The sequence below is a fragment of the Protopterus annectens genome, chromosome 2.part0 (assembly GCF_019279795.1).
Source record: "Protopterus annectens isolate FY-2018-M chromosome 2.part0, PAN1.0, whole genome shotgun sequence".
Taxonomy (NCBI): Eukaryota; Metazoa; Chordata; order Ceratodontiformes; family Protopteridae; genus Protopterus; species Protopterus annectens.
In genome coordinates, this window is record NC_056728.1 from 1,339,026,637 (window position 1) to 1,339,046,555 (window position 19,919).

Below are 19,919 nucleotides of genomic sequence, written 5' to 3' on the forward strand. Positions count from 1 at the left end.
GTGAGAGTTGGTGGCTAGTGGCTTTAGTGGCTAGCTATAATGGATGGAATGTTAGTGGTGGGATGTTGGTTCAGTTAGGTGTGTAAGGGTCACAGATGGAATAAGGGATGGTGCTGGATTAGTGTAATGCCCCTTTTGGCATGTACCATACAAAGCACCTGCAGTAACTGGAGAGACATCAAAGGTTTCTAACAAGGAAGATCAAGGGACTTCAGCACATGCCTTACACAGACCGACTAAAGTCCCTGTCACTATAGTCTATCATATAGACTTCTTAGGAAAGACTTATGCCTGGCTTACAGAGCAATCTCAGACCCAAACCTAATGAAGTTGCTGCACATCCATAAATCAAACGGGACTATAGCTAGCCATTCAAGAGACATAAATATGGCCTATGACTTAAATAGGACATGCTAGTGGGACAGATTTGTCTCCCAGCAACTGCAGCAACTTTGGAATAAGCTACCAATTCATGTGAAACAGATCTCCTCTATGACACTGTTCAAAAGGAACCTGAATGAGTGGATGGGACATCTTAAACTTTTACCAGAGATAGCGTACACAACCCTCCTGGACATGGGCAGTCATTACTAAATGCAATCCTAGGTGTTGTCTAGTACATCTTTGGTATTACATTGGGATGAAACAGCTAGGCTTGAAATGACCTCTGGGTCAATAGCCTAGTAAACTCTTATGATCCTATGAGTAGCACTTCAGACAGATATCTCTCTTACAAAGCAAGATAAAAGTTTCCATGTATACAGTTCATTCCAATTAAAATGAGCAGGGTATCTATAATGTATTTAAAATAAAAATACTTTTACTGTAAAACACAGTTCTGAAATGGACTGCTCTACCCTTTTCTTCCTTCATCTTTTCGGTGTAGAAATGACTGCATTATTTTTCCTATGCAAAATAACACTCTCACATTCTAGTAACTATTTAAACTAATCAAAACACTTAGCACTTTCTAACACAATAAGCCACATTTGGTTATGAGTTATGGTGGATTTACTCATATCTGACTTTTTAGAATTGGTCACTCAGACTTCACCCTCATAACCAAAGCATGCAACAAAATGAATAAACATAGCTGATTGCTACAAAACATCACTACAGTGAGGTCAAAACATCTTTTACTTCTTGCTTAGAACTGTCCCAGCAGAGATGTTATTAGGGCAATAATTCAAGGCAATGGTGTGTGTTATGGTAGGATTTAACAACAAGCAAAGTGTGACCAAGAAAACAATCTTGAGTGAACCAATATCAAGAATAAGGAAATCCCACCACCGCTCACACCATTAGAACAAATTGTTGCTGTTATGCAATGTCATTTTTCATATCTTCTCTACACAGAGATGAATGAAATGAGCTGCATTATAGAGTCATGAAACTTATGAATTATATGATTTTCACTTTTTTAATAACATTTAGAAAAAGGCACTCATTGTGTGGTTTATTCCAGACTCTAAGTTGTCTACTGAAACCACAAGCACTTAAGTAAGAAATGTACTACATATTTCCATGAAAGGAGTTAGGGTATTAAACAGACTCCATTCAGCCCCCACTACTTTTTTTTAGACAGGATCAAATTAATGAGCGTTCAAACCTAAACTCTGCTGATAGTAATAAGATGAAGGTGGGACTAATCAATATCTACATAATTAACATGCCAAAAGGCTTACCTTGCCGCTGAAAGGCTTACCTTGCCTTTAAGTGAATTGGAATATATGTTATTATCGAGACATGGTTCAAAGACATGTCCCACTGTCTCCTCTCCATATACCTGTTTATAACCCTCTACACCCACACTGAGAAAGAATCTGGTGTATCCATTTTCATAAATTAATCTTTTATATTAATGTTATAGAAACAAATTGCAGGCAAAACATATTCCACAGGCAGATCACAATAAACAACAAAAATTGCACTTTTGTAATGTGCTACTGCATTCCCACCACATCACCTTAAAATCATGACTTATTTCTTGATAAACTTATATTCATCCTCATAATGGAAATGTTTTCAACTCAGTGATTTAAGTATTTATGTATTTATTTATTTACTTATGTATTTATTTATTTATTGCTGACCAAGAAAGTCTGACTGAGCATAACCCATTTTCAGAAGAGACCCAAGGAGAAAAGCAAAAAATATTTGTAACAACAAACATTAGCTGTCTCAATCATTTGGTGGAAAGTCTGACAAGAGGAAAAAACATTCCAGATGTCATCATGACAAACATCAAAGCTAAACATTATCCTGCCTTTCTCACTCTACCCACAATGGCATGACATTTTTCATAAACAACAAAATGAAATTAATAAAAAATACAATACTTAAGTACTATTCAAACTGTAATTATGGTTTCCTGAACAATCATATTGCATCCATCATCTGGGACCATATGTTAGGCCTACCACAAAAACTAATGTAAATCATCCACAGCTCAATATAGCACTTCAAATTAATATAGTGGAAAATTCTGCAATAAGCATAAATGGTGGCAGTACAAATCACAAGTTGCTAAACAAATAGACAAAAGTATACAGAATCTTCAAACTTACAGCATGTGTAAAGTCAATTTCTTCCAAAAAGGACTCACTAAATCAACTAAAAGAAGCAAGAATCATTCAAAGTAAAATATGGCATTAGTATGTTTTTATACACGTGACAGAATTACACATAAACTAGGGTCTCGATAGGTAAGTGAAGCAATAATAACTTGAGTCCATGAGTGGCTACATGGTAGTAAACAACATATAAGAATATCAGGACTCTTGCCATTACTTCCCCCTTTCACCAGTGGACTCTGAAATCTCTGTCCTGGAGTCGCTCTTTTTCAGCATCTTTTTTTTCAGACTTCATAACTGACTTCAGCATTTGGCTTATGAAATAGTAGGCATGCAACTGCACACTTGGGAAACTGTTCTTAATTCTGCTAATGCCAAATCCTTTCAAATGGCACTTACAATTTAATAATAATAATAATAATAATAATAATAATAATACATTCAATTACACACAGATGGTACAGCAGATATTATCTTGTTTTTAATGTCAGAAGTGTAGCATTTTGGTATTTGGCAACACAATGCCTGTCAGTTTTATATACTACTGAAGGGCAACAAAAAAGAAAAAGGCATTGAGGCTCTTGTGGATAATGACCTTTTATTTAATATGCACATAGCTGCCATAGTTTGTAAAATGTATGGAGTTGCATAGTCCCCCATGTGCACAGTTCTTATCCTTCCATTTATAAAAGTACTGCATCCTGTTCTGTTAACTATTCATATGCCATTTAGTACTACTGGAAAAGATACAGATTCCTCAGAGAACTGAAAGCATTCCAGGCTTGCATTGCAGCCAAAGACTATAGCAATTTCTCTCTTCTCTATATTTTATGGCCTTCTTATAACAGCCCTATATCTAACATGCATTAAATGACCCCTTACTATTTGAAATACTTTGCTTAAAATCCCACCTGGTGACCTAAACAGTAGTGGATCATCTATCTCAGTAAAAATTATTATTATACATATCATGAAAATCTGAGAACTTTATAGGTTCATAAGTTTATAGAAGGTTAATGGGCTAACGGCCCTAGAGTCCTTACAAGCCTAGCCATATTTATCCCAAGTTGCCCTAATTGTCATTGGTTAGGTAAGTGAAGTTCACAGAGGTAAGGGTCTATGGTAGTTGATATTGACTTCCGATGTCCAGGATGGATATGGGCGCTACCTCAGGAGTGAATTTGCAGTCACCCATCCAGTGATATAAGGCTGCATTTGAAAAGAGTCAGGGAGGGGCTCTGTTTTATGTGAATTGAAAGCTTGTTCCAGAGAAGTGGCAGTCTGTGGGAGGTGTATCTATCTCTCCAGCATGACCTGTTTATCTCAGAAGCTAGATTAAAATCCCTGGTGACTGTTATTTATTTATTTTTTATTTATTTTACATTTGTTGACTGGGTTTGCCTGACTGAGCTGAGTAGCCCTTTGTCAGCAGAGACCCGGGGAGAAAAGCTCCACATTATCACATAAGTTCCAAAATGAAAGATAATTGATTCAAAATAGGTTATATAGATGATAATCAGCACAGAGACAATTAGAGAAATACAAATCTTCAGAATCTTATTATAGAAGATAGTCAACCTAAGTCAAACATTTATATATCAAAGTTTCTTTTACGTCTGTTATAGTGTTTTACAGCAGCAATAAGATATCCTGGTTGGAGAAATTTATAATATAAAGGACATGGCAGTAGAGATACACAAGGGTTATAGTTGGATTGTCTAAGGTTTACGGAGGTTGTGTACAGAGGCAGGGCCACTGAGATGCTAGATAATCTCTTGCTGCAGCTTTGAATTGATTAATATTTTTAAGGGACTTGATTTCTAGCAGGAGTTTGTTCCAAGATATAGAAGGATGGTGGCTATAGAGGCTATGACCAATTTTGGTGTTGGGTTTGTGTATTTGAAGCAGATCTTGGTGAGAGCTGCGTAGTGGCCTGGTGGGGCTGTAATATGAGATGAGAGGAGATAGGCTAGGACAGTAAGATTTCTGGTAGAGGATTGAGTACACTATGAGGAGATGGGAGAGAAGTAGCTGATGGGGTAGCTCAAGCAATTGTAGATGTTTTAGGGCAAGACAATGGTGAGATTTGTAGGTATATTGTATTGCGAATCTAGCTACCTTGTTATAAGTTGTCACTATTTTGGCTTGTAATGTAGAGTTAAGATTTGTAAAGATTTGGGAGCTGCAGAGTAGGCTAGGTAGGAGGTAGGCATGTGAGAGGGTAATTTTAGCTTTGGTAGTGAGAAACATTTTGTTTCTATAGAGTAGCCCAAGTTTTGATGTGTTTTTTTAATACAATTGTTTATATGCATATTGAATTTAAGTTGATCATCAATTATAACTCCTAAAAGTTTAGTGTTGTTTTCAACAGTAATGGAGGTATTATCAAGGGATAGTATAGAAAAATTAGTTTTGAGGTGGGTGAGGTTTTTGGGAAGAAAAAGAAGGAGTTTAGTTTTTTAGGGTTAAGAATGAGCTGATTTTGAGAGAGCCAGGTATCTACGGAGTTGAAGGATTCTTGGGTAGCAGAGGTGAGTTCTTGAGGAGAATCTGAGATGGTGATGACTGTAGAGTCATCTGCATATTGAATGAGGGATGAATGGGGGCAGGTGGTACAGAGAAGATTAGTGAAGATGTTAAAAAGTAGAGGGCCAAGGATGGATCCCTGTGGGACCCCCATCTTAATGGGGAGAGGGGGGGGGAGTGCTGAAAGCCATGTAACTAATTGCTTACACTCAGGGAGATAGCTGGAAAACCAGTCAATGGCGGCAGTAGAGAAGTTGAGGTTAGACAGTTTTTCCTAGCAGGAGAGAGTGGGAGACAGTATCAAAGGCTTTAGAGAGGTTGAGGAAAAGACAGGAGACAAGTTTATTATTGCCTCTTGCCAGAGAGATAGTGTTGGGGAAGGACAGTAGGGCAGTAGTTGTGCTGTGTTGTGGGCGAAAGCTGTGCTTAGTTTGGGTGAGTAAGTTTTCCTGTATTAGGTGTTGCGTGACTTACTTGTAAATGCATTTTTCTAATATTTTAGAGAGAGGAGAGAGTATGGCAATCGGTCTAAAGTTGGAAATTTCATTACAGTTACCTCCTTTGTGTATGGGTAATGTGTAGAATTCTTTCCAAATAGATAGGACATTTGATTCAGAGATGGAGTGGTTTATTAAGATAGATACAGGGATTGCAATGGATTCAGCAGCTATTTGTAGGAAGTATAGTGGGAGATTATCAGCAGAAGATGAATAGGGTTTAAGTTTGGAGAGTAGGGACTTAATGTAGTTGCTGGGAAAAGGTTCCAGTGAGAAAGAGTTAGAAGAATTTAGGTAGGGGGATGTTGATGAGTGGTCTTTTAGGGTAGTACGGGAAGGGATGGATTTTACCATCTTTGATATGGATTCAATGAAGTAGGTGTTAAAATGGTGGCATTTTCTACAGGGGTGTTATTAGGGTATGGGTTGGGGGGAGAAGGATGCCCTGGGTGTAGAATTTGATTTACTGAGTTCCAGAATTTTTTGGGGTTGGACTTTTGAGTGACTGGCGGGGTTGAGGTATAAATCCTTCTTGTCTTTAATAATGTGTTTTTTAGCTAGGTTTCTGAGTTCTTTATATTTAATCAGGTGGGAAGGACGTTTAGTTTTTAGCCATAGTTTCCATGTCCTGTCTCTATCTGTCATTATTGTGCGGGTGTCATATGTTAACCATGGGGCTGAGTTGGATCTAAATCTGACTGCATGGAGAGGAGCAAGTGAGATGAGGATATTCAGGAAGGTAGAGTTAAAGTAGTGGACAGCTTCTTCCAAGGGTAGTAATGATAGGGGTGACCAGCTGATTCTAGAGAGGAGCTCATTAAAAGGTGCTGGGCAGAAACTAGCTAGTTTACGACAGGTGAGATATTTATGTGGCTGAGAGAACTGAGGTGTGTATCTTATCACTTTTACAGGGGAGTGATCACGTAGAGAGGCGGATAGGGTTTCAGGGCTCTGGTACTTTAAGGGATCAGAAACTAAAATCCAGTCTAATAGAGTACTGGGAGTAAGGGATCTGTTTGTGTGGGTGGGTGCTGAGACTAGTTGCGTAAAGCCATATAAGTTAATACTAGTAGTAGAGTTAGGGGCCTGTAGGTTTAACCAGTTTATGTTAACATCCCCAAGAAGGATGGTCTCATTATGTATGTGCTGGGAAAGGTATGAGAGAATATTTTCTAGTAGTGGGATGTTGTTGCCTGGGAGAATGTATAGGCAGCCACAGTGATGGTTGAGAAGTTGTTAAGTTTCAGATTAGCTAACAGCAATTCAGCACATGAGAAAGAGGGAGTGGGTTCTCTGAATCTAGTGACATTAAGATGGTCAGAGCAGACAATGGCTATTCCTCCTCCCCTTTTTTTTAGATGGTCTAGTCGAAGAATATTGTATCCTGGGGGGAGGATATCACAGTCAAGGATAGGTGGTTTAAGCCAGGTTTCAGTGAGGGAGACAATGTCAGGGGTGTAGTTAGTCATCCAGGCATGAAATTTGCTGATTTTGTTAACTGCACTCCTGGTATTCATGGAGTGAAAAGAAACATGTTTTATGGGGGGAGCTGAAACATTAGAGTGAGGAATACAGCCAGGGTTGGATGGGGGAGTAGAGTTAGGGCCTGGATTTCAGTGTATATTGCCAGATTGTAGTAGAGATTTGGGGAGATAGTACTGCTTGTAGTTTAAGTACTTTATTTTGTGTAGGGGTGTGATGGCATGGGGTGGGGGAATTTTAATTTTTGGGAGGGGAGTATCCAATGAAAAGACTGAAGAGCAGGTATAGAATGTATACTGAGGGTGCATTGGTTACTTTTCATGAATGATTGTTGGACTAGAGTGTAATGTAATAAGGAGGAAGTTGTAGGAGGAAAGGGAGTACAGCAGCAGTAAGGGGGCGGGTAAGAGAAGCAGTATTTGGGTAGAGAAGGGCATGTTACGTGTACTGTTGGTAGGTGGGAGGGGTGTGGTACAAGGTGCAATGTGAGTGATTGGGTAGGTAAATGTGTTAATTAGTTGGTGTGGTGCATGTGGGAGAAAGATGGGAACTAAGTTGAGCTGTGGGAGGGAGAGGAGGGATGTTAGTTTGGAGTAGGTTAGTACAGCAGGAAGGGGAGGGGTTAGGGAGGAGGTTGGCCAGGATGGTTAGGTATAAAGGAAATGATATGGGGGGTGGGAGGGAATAGGTTCATAGGTTTAGGTTCATAGGTTCATACTAGGCTATCTGCCCAAGGGCATTTATAAGCCTAGCCCATAGTTATGTGGCTTTCGCCACCCCTTTAGTTTGAATAAAAACTATGCCTATCATTTTGCTGTGCCTCTGTCAAGCAGTGACACTGAAGTAATCCCTGGGGTATATCTGCGATCTCCCATCCATTGGTCAAGATTCCTCTTGAACAAGGCCAGCGAGGTGCTCTGCCTCACATGTACCGAGATTTTGTTCCACAGCACAGGGAGTTTCTGGGTGATGAATCTGTCCCTCCAGCACGTTCTATTTATAACCGTGTCAAGGTTTAAGTCTCCCGCCCTTGTGGTTCTGAGGGATCTAGATTTTTTGAGGTGAAGCATATTCATCAAATCTGGGTTTGACATGGCCTTATATGTCAGGCACAGGTCACCTCTGAGCAAGCGGTATGAGACTGAATAGAGCTGGAGTTCTTTCAGTCGGGCAGCATAAGACATATTTTTGAGACCCTTTATCCTTTTGGTGAGGAACTTTTGGGGCCTTTCAAGCTGCAGCAGGTGTCTGGTCAGATACATTCCGAATGGGGCATTGTACTCAATAATAGGTCTAATGAGTGATGAGTACAGGGGACGATGACCTCCCTTGATCTAGATGTGAATCCCTTCATGATCAGGTGGGCGATATAGAAGGTTTTCCTAACTACTTTAGCAACATGAGTGTCAAGCGAAGGCTACTGTCAACCTGGGTCCCCAGATCCCTGATGACTTTTTCTGTGCTCAGTGGATTGCCACCTATATGGTAGCTAGGGTAACCTTGTTTTTCCCGAAGGGTATGACTATGCATTTTTGGCGTTTAACTTCAGGCCATGGCTCTGGCACCAGTTATCCATTTCTGTGAGGCCCTTCTGGAGGATATCTGTGTCAGATGTGTTTTGACTATGGCCCAGTTTGCAGTCATCTGCAAACTTTGTCAGCCATAACCCTCCTGTGTTTGCTTGTACTTCAGAAAAGTAGATGCCGAACAAGAGTGGACCCAGGACTGAGCCCTGTGGGACACCACTTGTGACAGGCTTTGAGTCTGACATGGCTCCAGCAACTCTGACCCTGTGGGTTCTGTCACTTAGCCAGTTTGCAACCCATCTTGTGATGTATGGGTTTACATTCAAGCTGATGAGTTTTTCGATGATACCTGAGTGGGGTATTGTGTCGAAGGCCTTTGCCAAGTCGAGGTAGGCTGTATGGACTGCCTTTCCCTCATCAATGGCCTTGGTGACTGTCTCGAAAAAGTCAACCAAGTTTAAGAGGCAGGATCTGCCTTTGACAAAGCCAAACTGGGTTGGATCCAAAGTCTGCAAGTTCCAAATGTCTTTATTTATGAGTTCCATTATGATCCTCTCCATGGCTTTGCAGATAAGGCTTGTCAAGCTAATGGGGCGGTAATTTCCAGGGTCTGTGGAGGCACCGCCCTTATGAAGTGGGACCACAGTCGCCGTGCGCCACTCCTTGGGTACGTATCCTGAGGTGAGGCTAAGATTAAACAGCTGTCCTAACTGTGGGTTTAATTCCTCGTTGAGTTCGTGAAGCACACAGCCGGGGACACCATCCGGTCCCATGGATGCTGTGTTTTTTGCCTTAGTGAGGGCAGTTCTCACCTGGGCGTTGGAGATGTTTGGGGGGCGACAATCCTCTGGAATAGATATCTCTCCTTTTGGCGTGGGGAGAAGTTTGCACTGAACCTGTCAGCCAGTATGTTGGCAATGTGTGTAGGTTCAGTAATTTTCAAATCATTTTGAACTAATTCTGAGTATATCTGGGAGTTTCCTCCTAGGTTTCTAACATAGCTAAAGAAGGCCTTATGATTGTCTTTAGAGTCCTTGGCGATTTTTCTCTCAAAATTTGCCTTGGATGATTTTATGAGAGCTCTTAGTTTTTTACTTATAATGATCAAAGGTGTCTTACCTTTCAAGGATTTTGCTCTATCTTGTAGTAGCTTCCTCCTTTTGTTGTAGAGCTTGTTTATGGCTGGGGTCCACCAGACTGGATGCTTGCCTTTGGTACAGAGAGTCTTAGTTTTGTTTGGGATTGCCTGATCCATGCAGTCCTGTAGGTGCTGGTAGAAGGCATTTGTAAGTGATTCAGCGGTTTGAGTAATGTTTACCACTGGCTCAGGGGCCTTAAAGGAGACCACACTAGTTTTAGAAGTGTGAAATCGGCTTTTGAGAAGTTTTTCACTGTGGTCTTTTTGTTTCAGGTGGGGCGGGATGAGGACCTCCAGCGAGATTAGTTTATGATCTGATCTCACCAGTGAGGGGTATACTTCGGTGTTGAACATTTTGATCCCATGTTCATGATGATGAGATCAAGTATGTTTTCTCCTCTTGTGGGGATGGTGACTAGTTGTTCCATGGCATTTGAGTTTATGAACTCCAGGAATCTTTGGGTTAGAGTGTTCGGGCTTGAGTAGTGTTCCCAGTCTATATTAGGGTAGTTGAAGTCACCTAGTATGATGGTGTTTGGAGATACATTTATCCCTCCAATGTTTTCAGGAAGGCCATGTGAGGTTCCTGAGTTTGAGAGGGTGGCCTGTAACATGCTACAAATTGCAGAGCAGTCTTGCCTATGGTTAATTGCACCTGGATGGTCTCCGATGCATCGTCGTTGCCACCAACCTTGAGGTGTGGGTGTCCTTTATGAATATGGACACCCCCTCCTTTCTTGGTGTTGTCCGGATTTTGGGGCCGGAACGCATGATATGAGGTGAAACCTGTTAGTGCTGGGGTTCTCTCAGGAGCCTTGAACCAGGTTTCTGTCACAGCACAGACATCGATGTTCTCCATATTGAGAAGGGCCTCGAGTGCGTGCATCTTGAGATTGAGACTTCTGGCATTGAGCAGCATTACCCTTAGTTTTTTTCCTTTTTGGTGTTCTAGGGTGGTAGGTTTAGAATTTGAGCCTTGCCTAAAAAAGGCACTATGGGGGTGGCAAGAGCCTTTGCCAATATCCGGAAGCCAATATCCGGAGGGTGGGTAGGGGAGTGAAGTGAGCCTGACGTAGCAAGGGCAAATGTAGCGGGGCTGAACCTGGTTCCCGAGATCACACAGTCAAGAAAAAAACAATCAATGAGAAATGGCTGCTTAGGGCTTTTTGTAGGTTTACAGATGGTAAAATACAGTTACGGACACTGTTTAGAAGTAGGGATCGTTTTGTATGAAGCCACTATGTCTAAGGGCAAAAGGGAGTTCCTAAAGCTACAGGGGTGTCTTTTAGTGTTCAGGGAACCAGGCTGAGTGACTAGATTCCCATTTTAGATTGTTAGCGTTCCTAGGTAGCGAGCACTTTTAGGTGAAACTAGATTAGCAGTAGGTTAACATAAATAGCTGTATACCCTGTACTTTGTTGCAAGGAGGTCTTCTGAGATTTTTGATACAGTCAGAGGAACTTGATCCTAGGTAGTACAGTTATGTCAGGGTCTCTCAGAGTGTACACCTTTGCAATTGGCTGGGCAGAGCTAGGAAAAAGGGGGAGAATATAGAGAACGATTAGTAGGAAATTACTGGCAGGAAAAAGGTGCAGAGAATTACAAGAAATGAAGATCAGGATGCTCACAATACCACAGACAATATTTTAGTGTCCAGGCAAGAATAGCACCTCCGTAACAAGCAGTGGTTCAGGTAAAATGTTGCAAAGTAGTCTATAGATAGATTGTATCAGATTTCCCTAGGCAAGTTACAAAGAACAGAGCTGCAGTCTGATTTATGAATGTGTAGCATTTCCATCAGGGTAGGGTCCGAGACTGCCCTGTAAGCCAGGCACAGGTCATCCTTAGCAACCTGTAGGAGACAGAATACAGTAACAGGGCTTTCAGTCTTTCCACATAAGACTTGTTTTGTGTACCCTGTAGTTTCTTGGTGAGAAACCTCTGTGGTTGCTCCAATTGTTGCAGATGTCTGGTGAGGTACATGCAAAAGGGAGCATTGTACACAATTATCAGTCTGATGAGGGCTGAGTATAATGGAATTATAACATCCTTAGATCTAGATGTGATGCCTTTACTTATACTGTAGATACATGGTGGTCAAAGTTCAGGTTGCTATCAACCTGAGTACCTAGATCACATAGCACTGGGTCTACAATTAGGAGAGTGCTGTCTATAATGTAATTATTAGGGATGTCAGCTTTCCCAAAGGGAATAATAACACATTTTTTTTGCATTTATCTTTAATCTGTGGCTTTGGCACCAATCATTTGTTTGCATTAACACTGTCCGCAGTATATTAAGATTACTGGGGGACTCAGTGATTGCTCCCAATTTGCAATCGTCAGCAAATTTGGTCAGGTGCAGGCCATCCAAGTTTGCCTGGACTTCTGAGAAATAAATTCCAAACAGTAAGGGGGCCAGCATAGAAACTTATGGTACGCCACTGGTGACTGGTCTTTTGATAAAGGAGAAGTCACCCACTTTGACAGTGTGTGTCCTGCTGGTGAGCAAGTTAACACCTATCTGGTAATGTAGGGGTTAATTCCCAATTGGGAGAGTTTCTGCATAATAGCTGAATGGGAGATTGTGTCAAATTCCTTGGCTAGGTCAACATAGGTGACATACACTGTATTTCCCTTATTCAGGGCCTTGGTGACTTTCTTGAAGACATCAACCATGTTTAACAGGCATAATTTCCCTTTAATGAATCTGTATTTGGTTGGGTCCAGAGTTTGGAGATTACCAATGTCCTTGCTAATAAGGTCCATAATGATTCTTTCCATGACCATGCAGATGAGGCTAATGAAGCTTATGGGCCTATAATTCCCAGGATCGGTTGATGGTCACCCTTTGTGCAGAAGGATTACTGTCGCTGTCCTCCATTCCACCAGAACATAGCCAGTTTGCAGGCTGTGGTTAAACAGGGATCCTAGTGGGTCTGCTAGGTCATGTTTTAAGTTGTTTAAAAGGTGACCTGGCATGTTGTCTGGTCCCACTAATGCCGTGTTTTTGGCCTTTGAGAGCACGTAGATGACCTGCTCTCTTTTGATAATAGGCTGAGGAATGGTAGCAGGTATATTTTTGGGGTTGACTGTAGGAGATGGAGGGTGGGTGGGTGATGTTTGCTCCAAATCTGTCAGCTAGCAGGTTGGCTATTACCTCCAATTGAGTATGGGTGGTGCCATCCACAACTGCTCCAGTACATAGCTGGGTATTCCGTTTTAGATTTCGAACGTAGTTAAAGAATGCCTTGTGATTATCCATAGCTAGGGAGGCTATTTTTCCTTCATAATTAACTTGACAAGATCTCCATTTTGTTTGTTTAAGCTAGAGAGGGATTTCTTCCTCTTGTTCTTGGACATTAGTTTCTTTCTCTTGTTGTATAGCCTGTTTATACTAGGGGGTCTAACAATGTGGCTTGTTTTTTTTACAAGACCTGGCTTTAATCCAGTCAGGTACAGCCAGTTCTATACCACTGCTTACAATGTTATACAGGGCATTGGTGTACACCTCTGCATAGGAGTCTGTGTTATTTGTGTTCAGGATGGAATAGTTTGTTTTTGAAAGATTCTTAATGTTTTTTAGCTTGATGTAGTATCTGGTCTTATAATTACATTGAACGAGACTGATTTATGGTCTGATCTTACCAGGGGAGGACATCACACGAGGGGGTGGTGGGGTACAATGCTCTCCCATGTTAGTGAGTACTATGTCCAGGACATATGAGCTTCTTGTGGGTGCGCTGACTAGCTGTTCCACAGCATTTGCATTGACAAAGTCCACGAACCTCTGTGTGTTTCCCAGGCAATGGTAGGATAATTAAAATCACCCATGGCTAAGGTGATGGGCTAGGTATACAGTATGCTTTTCCTGCTTCATGGCGGGAGATCTATAGCTAGCTATGATGTGGTTGGGGGCTTTGCCTATAATTAATTGGACATGGAGTAGCTCAAGAGAGTCATACTGTTTGACCAGTCTTGAGGTGTGCTTATCCTTAATGAAGATGGATACACCTCTTTCTTTGGTTCTTTCATGCTCAGTTTGTGGTCAGAATGTATGGGAGGCATTGTAGCCCTGCATGGCTGGGGTGCTTGCTCCGTCTTTGAAACAAATCTCAGTGACTACACCGATGTCAGCAGCTTCCAAAGTGAGGAGTGCTTCAAGGGAGTGCAGTTTCTTGTTTAGACTCCTAGCATTAAGCAGTAGTACCTTGAGGTTATCTAGAGAGAATTTTGTTATGTTGGGAGGTTGGTTATTTTGACACTGCCTAAAAAAATGCACAATAGGGGTGGCTAATGCCTTTGACAGTATATGAAAGCCTAGAGGAGACAGGTAAAGACCATCTCTGGCAAAGCAGCATGATCTGTCGACCATGTCTTAAAAGGATGACAGATATTGGACCCTCTTGGACTGACACCAGGAGCTAAGCCAACTGTTAAAGTCAATCATTTTTACTTGTATTCTTGCATCATTCTTGGAGAAGGTAGAATGCTGCTTAATGATAGGCTTATACCTGTGACACATAATCTGAAAGCTCAGTCATGTCTCTCTTCATATAGTCCAGTGAGGTAAGTCATTCACCCCCACATGGACTATGATGGTATATGTGGTCGAGTGACTTGAGCGCTTGAGTGACTTGACGGATCCTGGCAGTTGACAGGCAGCTAATTGGAACCCGCTCCTTATTCAGCCTAGTAAGGGGAGTATACATGTGTCTCACAATGGACTCACCTTTGACCAATACATTAGGTTTTGTGGTGTTACGCCTAATGGGCTTATTTGTTGAGACACTGGTTTATGTGTTATGTGTTGTGGTTGTTTTTTGCATTGTTATGTGTCTAAGTGGTTTCTGTTTGGGAGGTCTCTGATATTTTGGTAAGTTACAAGTGAGTACTTCCGAATATGTGAGTTTATGTGTCATGTCCTCATTTAGTGTGAGAAGTGTGCATGCTGACAACTTGTTTGGCATTCAGTTTGTCCTTATGTGGGAGTCTTGCCTCCAGTTTCATTGTGTAACTACATCTCTCACATAAAGTATTTGTTTGTTTCAGGAGTAAGTGGTTGTCAGAATACATGAGACCATTGCTACATTGCCTCAGGATGCCCATGTCTATCAGGTTGGCTCGAGAGATAATAGGAAACTACCCATTCATGATTGCAGGCTCTTACTGCATGTTTTGTTAGGGAAGGGAATGGATTAAATTGACAGGATTGTGCTGGCAGCGCTAAGACTACAAGAGGGACCTATACTTTGTGTAGGCTAAAGTTGATCAATAAGGCAATGCTGCTCCTAGAGCAACAGAAAAACTTGTAAGGGTTTCACTGACAGTTCTTTAGGGAAAAACTGAGCTTTTAGGGCACTGCCAACCACCGCTGAGTGAAGAGCAGCACAGTGCAAACACGCAGACGTGTATATCAAGGACTCGTATGCCAATGGAAAATACCCCACTCATTGTTAATCTCAGTCCTCCTCTAATCCATCCCCTCAGGGTGAAACTGGATGGGTGGGGGGTGTAACTGGATGGCTATGTGTAGCTTCAAACTGGATGGCTATATGTAGCTTGAAAATGGATGGCTATGTGGGGATTGGAACTGAATGGCTATGTGGGCATGTAAATGTTCTAATGTGATGAGGGGCATCATATAGCACATTAATCACCAATAAGCTCTGAGCATGTACATCCGATCTATGAGCCTATGAAACATCAGTATAAGTAGCCCTACATAAAAGTCTAAATTTTAAGTGGTAGTCTTTTTGTGGAATGTTTTAAATTATCTATGTACTGTTTCCTGATTTTATTTATTTATTTCTCAGGTAGGTGACAACTTAGTTAAGAGCAGTATGCTGAAAGTCATAATCGATGCAAAATCCTGAAATATCAAAACACTGACATTTTACAATGTTGAGCTCAAAATAATTGCAATGGCATACATCCACTATATACATACATTGTGCTAGAACACAGCCAGCCAACAAACAATATCACTCACCCATTAATGAAACGTGGAAACAAGTGTTAGCATGGGTCTTCTGGGATGGGGGGCAAATCCAGCTCTGTACACATGTAAGGGAGTTGGTGCATTCATTTCAACACTTTAAAATTTCAGGAAATTCAACATTTCAACACTATATGATCAGTATTATAACTTTCAGTAGATTTCTTTTCAGTGAGTTGACATGGACTCATATTTCTCTGCAATCGTAGACTGAAGTTAAATGTGTTGGACTCTGAATGAAAGTAAATCAGGCAAGCATGATGTTTATTATCCTTTTGGAAGAGTTCACATTTTGTGTATGGTGCATGAGTTGTCATTTATTTTGCAGGCATAATCAGCAAAACAGAATAAAATGCGTCTCTGATGTCAGTTGGAAAAGGTGACTGAAATGCTGGCCTCTCAGACTTATACCCCTCAGCCATTCAGTGGATTTTTGTAATGGCATCCAGTGTTGCTTTCCCATAGTTGACTCTGTGGCAAACATTGCATTCAAAAGTTTTATAAGATTTATTCATAGCTGACATGTTTAAATGCCTGACAAGTTTTATTTCTAGCTAATCATCTTCACCTTTTACCCCTCCTCCCTCCCCCGAACTGATGTTTAGTAAGATTGAAGCATGGTGCAATACAGCCCAACATATTTTTCTTGACTGCTTAATACAACACTCATTGAGTGATTATTATAGCAATAACCCACGCCTGGGTGTGGGTAATGCTAAATTTACCCACGGTTGGCATGGTTTGGTCCCGAGGGGGAAGCCCGAGGGACCAAACAAAGCCAACCGTGGGTAAATTTAGCATTACCCACACCCAGAAGTGGGTTATTGCTATTATACCATGACATTATTTAAGAAAAGAAACTATTACTTTTCTTAAATAATGGCATAGTATAATGCCTGTTTGCTGCCCTTCCGCAGATGTCTGGCATCCGCGGCAGTTCTGATGTACTGCGCGCCTGCGCAGTATATCAGAGCTGTGGGCAAAAGCAACGGAGAAAGCAAAATTTCTGTTGCTTTTTTTTAGTGTTTCGCTATGTTAAATGAGTTTAACATAGCGAGACAGTTTTAAAATAAGCAACGGAGATGTCCGTTGCTTATTTTAAAACTGTCTTGCTATGTTAAACTCATTTAACATAGCGAAACACTAAAAAAAAGCAACGGAGATCTTGCTTATTTTAAAGCTGTCTCGCTATGTTAAACCCATTTAACATAGCGAGACAGTGTTTTAAAAAAACGAGTTATACTAATGGAAAAAAGTCCGGGCGACCGGACCTTTTCCCATTAGTATAACTCGATTTACAATGGGCACGCTGGCCAATCAGCGTGCACGTTTTGGGGGGGTCATGGTATAATAGTAACTAGTTACTCTAGTCACAATTCCTTTATAATGAAAATGCTGTGTAATTAAAGGCAATCTAAAAAATAAACATAGACTATACTCTATCCATTGTTTAGAGTTGCATCATTTTGGGGCACATATTTTGTATTGTAATTTGCATACTATGGATTTTCCTAAGACTGTAATGCTTTTCAAAATTTGCTTGTTAAGCTATATGATTTGTCTTTTCTTCCTGCCTTTACAATGATTCTGCAGTGTTGCTATAAAAAGGACAAATAATATACACAGTTCTACTTATAAACTATGTTATAATTTGAATCAATTCTTTCTACATGTACTTATGACACAGTGGTGTTTTGCCTGTCCTGACAAATACCTGTTTAGTTATCACAGCTCTGACTTGTCAGAAAAAGATCAAATGACATAATGAGATATGCAACATCACTGAGACTAGAATAGGGAAGGGTAGGACAGGTCTGGAACCTCATGCTTCACCATTAAGATTTACATGACATACCACACTTCCCAGCATGTAATTTTGCAAAATAACACTCTAGGTGATAGTAGCAAGCTACACTTTAGTGGCAAACATGGTTGCAATAAAAAGATAATGCAGCTCTCTGACCCCAGCATATATACATTTCTGTCAAAACAATGTGATTTAGATGGTCCACTGTCACTGTTTGGTGTCTATTAATTGGTCTTCTAAACACGCTGTTGCAACTTAACTGTAATGTATGCTAACATTTGGTGTTACTCCTCAACACTCACATAAACAATACACCTCAGAGGAGCATCCAAAAGCCAGTGACTGAGATCACAGACCTCGGGGAGGGGCGGTTACATCAGATTCATTAATCAAAAAACACTTGTTTAATTTTCTAAAAAGTCTAGATTTACTTCTATTAGCCCTGGCTCTGAACCTGTTTACAGGTCAAGCAGGGAAGAAAGAGGAAGAATAATCACTGAATAATTTAAGCATCACAAAATGGACTCCATTATTAAATTGTCTTGTAGTTGCTTTCCAGTCCTATCAGTCGCAGCACACTTGAATCTTATATTATTGAAGAGGATAAAGGGTAAAAACAAAGGGACTTCAAGAATTCATACAACAGACATAAAATGAATACCACCACAGAGGTTTACCTGAAACCTATTTCCAGTTCATAAAATATTTATTTTTAATAAATATTCTTCATTTTGTGCCACTATCCTTTATCACATTATATTTATTCATCAGGGTATCTACTCCTTTTTGTTGACATTTGACTTTTTCAGTAAGCCACATAGAACACCTGGTTAAACCCTGATTGTGACTTAGGTGTCGTGTGTGTGTGTGTGTGTGTGTGTGTGTGTGTGTGTGTGTGTGTGTGTGTGTGTGTGCGTGTGTGCGTGTGTGCGTGCGTGTGTGTGCGTGTGTGTGTGTTTGTGTGCATGCGTACATGCGCCCACAAGCACACTAACAAGAAAGGTTACTAGACCCTTGCATTAATTATAGTGTATGCCAGCTACCAGGGGAAGGGATTGGAGCCAAAAACAGAACATCTCTGCTAGTTTCCTGAGTGATAGTCTCCTACGATGATGTCTCACCCCATGGGGGGGAATTAGATAATTGAGAGCAGAAAACAGATGGTTGGAAGGCAGATTGGCAGGGGAAGAGAAAAATGCAAAGCAAAATGATTTAACTTTCTCACTGGTGGTACTTCTCATACTTTAAATGAAATGTATCACTATGTCTTCAAAATGAATATTGTTCCTACTAAAACTGTAACTTTTCTTCTTCTACACCCTTCCACACAGTCATTTATTGCTCTATAACCAAAAGAAAACATGGGTTTTACTATATTTGTACTGGAGGGAAGTACTCGCAGCATCCATAGTAAAGTTAATTAGTTCATTTCAGGGATGTGGCATATAGAGTATTACCTTACACAGGCTGCCTTAAATAAAAAGGGAAACTAGCGTGATTCAGAATGTATATTAGCAAATCAAATTTTACACTCAAAATACTATTAATTGTAGACTCTACTTAATTGTTTCACCACCCAAAACTAAAAAGAGAGATTTAGAGGCACATTATTGATTATACACATCCTAAAGCAAACGGATTATAGATGAGAAAAAGAGTTTAGTGCAGTAGCTAAAATACATACCTCGGGATTCAAGAAGTTCATCATCACCACTCATATAATATTTCTGCAGCAGGTATGTCAATTTATACAACAGTAAGAAATGAGATTCAAAAACAGCTATAGCCAGTGAGAAAGACCTCTTTATCATTTTATTGGCATATCTCTGAATTACCCGTTTAACCATAGTTCTGTGAGACCTGATGGTTAAAAGTGCTTTTCCTGGCAGCCCATGCATTACATTGGCAAAGGCACTCTCCTGTGTTCACAAATATACACACACACACACACACACACACACACACACACACACACACACACACACACACACACACACACACACACACACACACACACACACACACACACTCACACAAACACATATTCAGCTAGCTTTGTTCATACCCCCACAGACACACAAATCAATGTAGATACACACATAAACACAACAGCAGTCCCTCCACTTCCATAAACTCACTTGCTCCTTACCTGTATCTGCTTCTGTAGTATTGAATGAGTGATGGCCATCTTTGACAGCATCATCAACGTTTGCCACCAACAGTGTAAAATTACACAGCTAAGTCAGTAATGGATTTATTACATTCTAGAAGAAGACAAAGGTCATCAGCATAAAGAGTTAGATTAAATGATTTGATATGTAGCAATTAACACATAATACCGATGTCACCAAAATTAAATCATCTAAGCTTGTT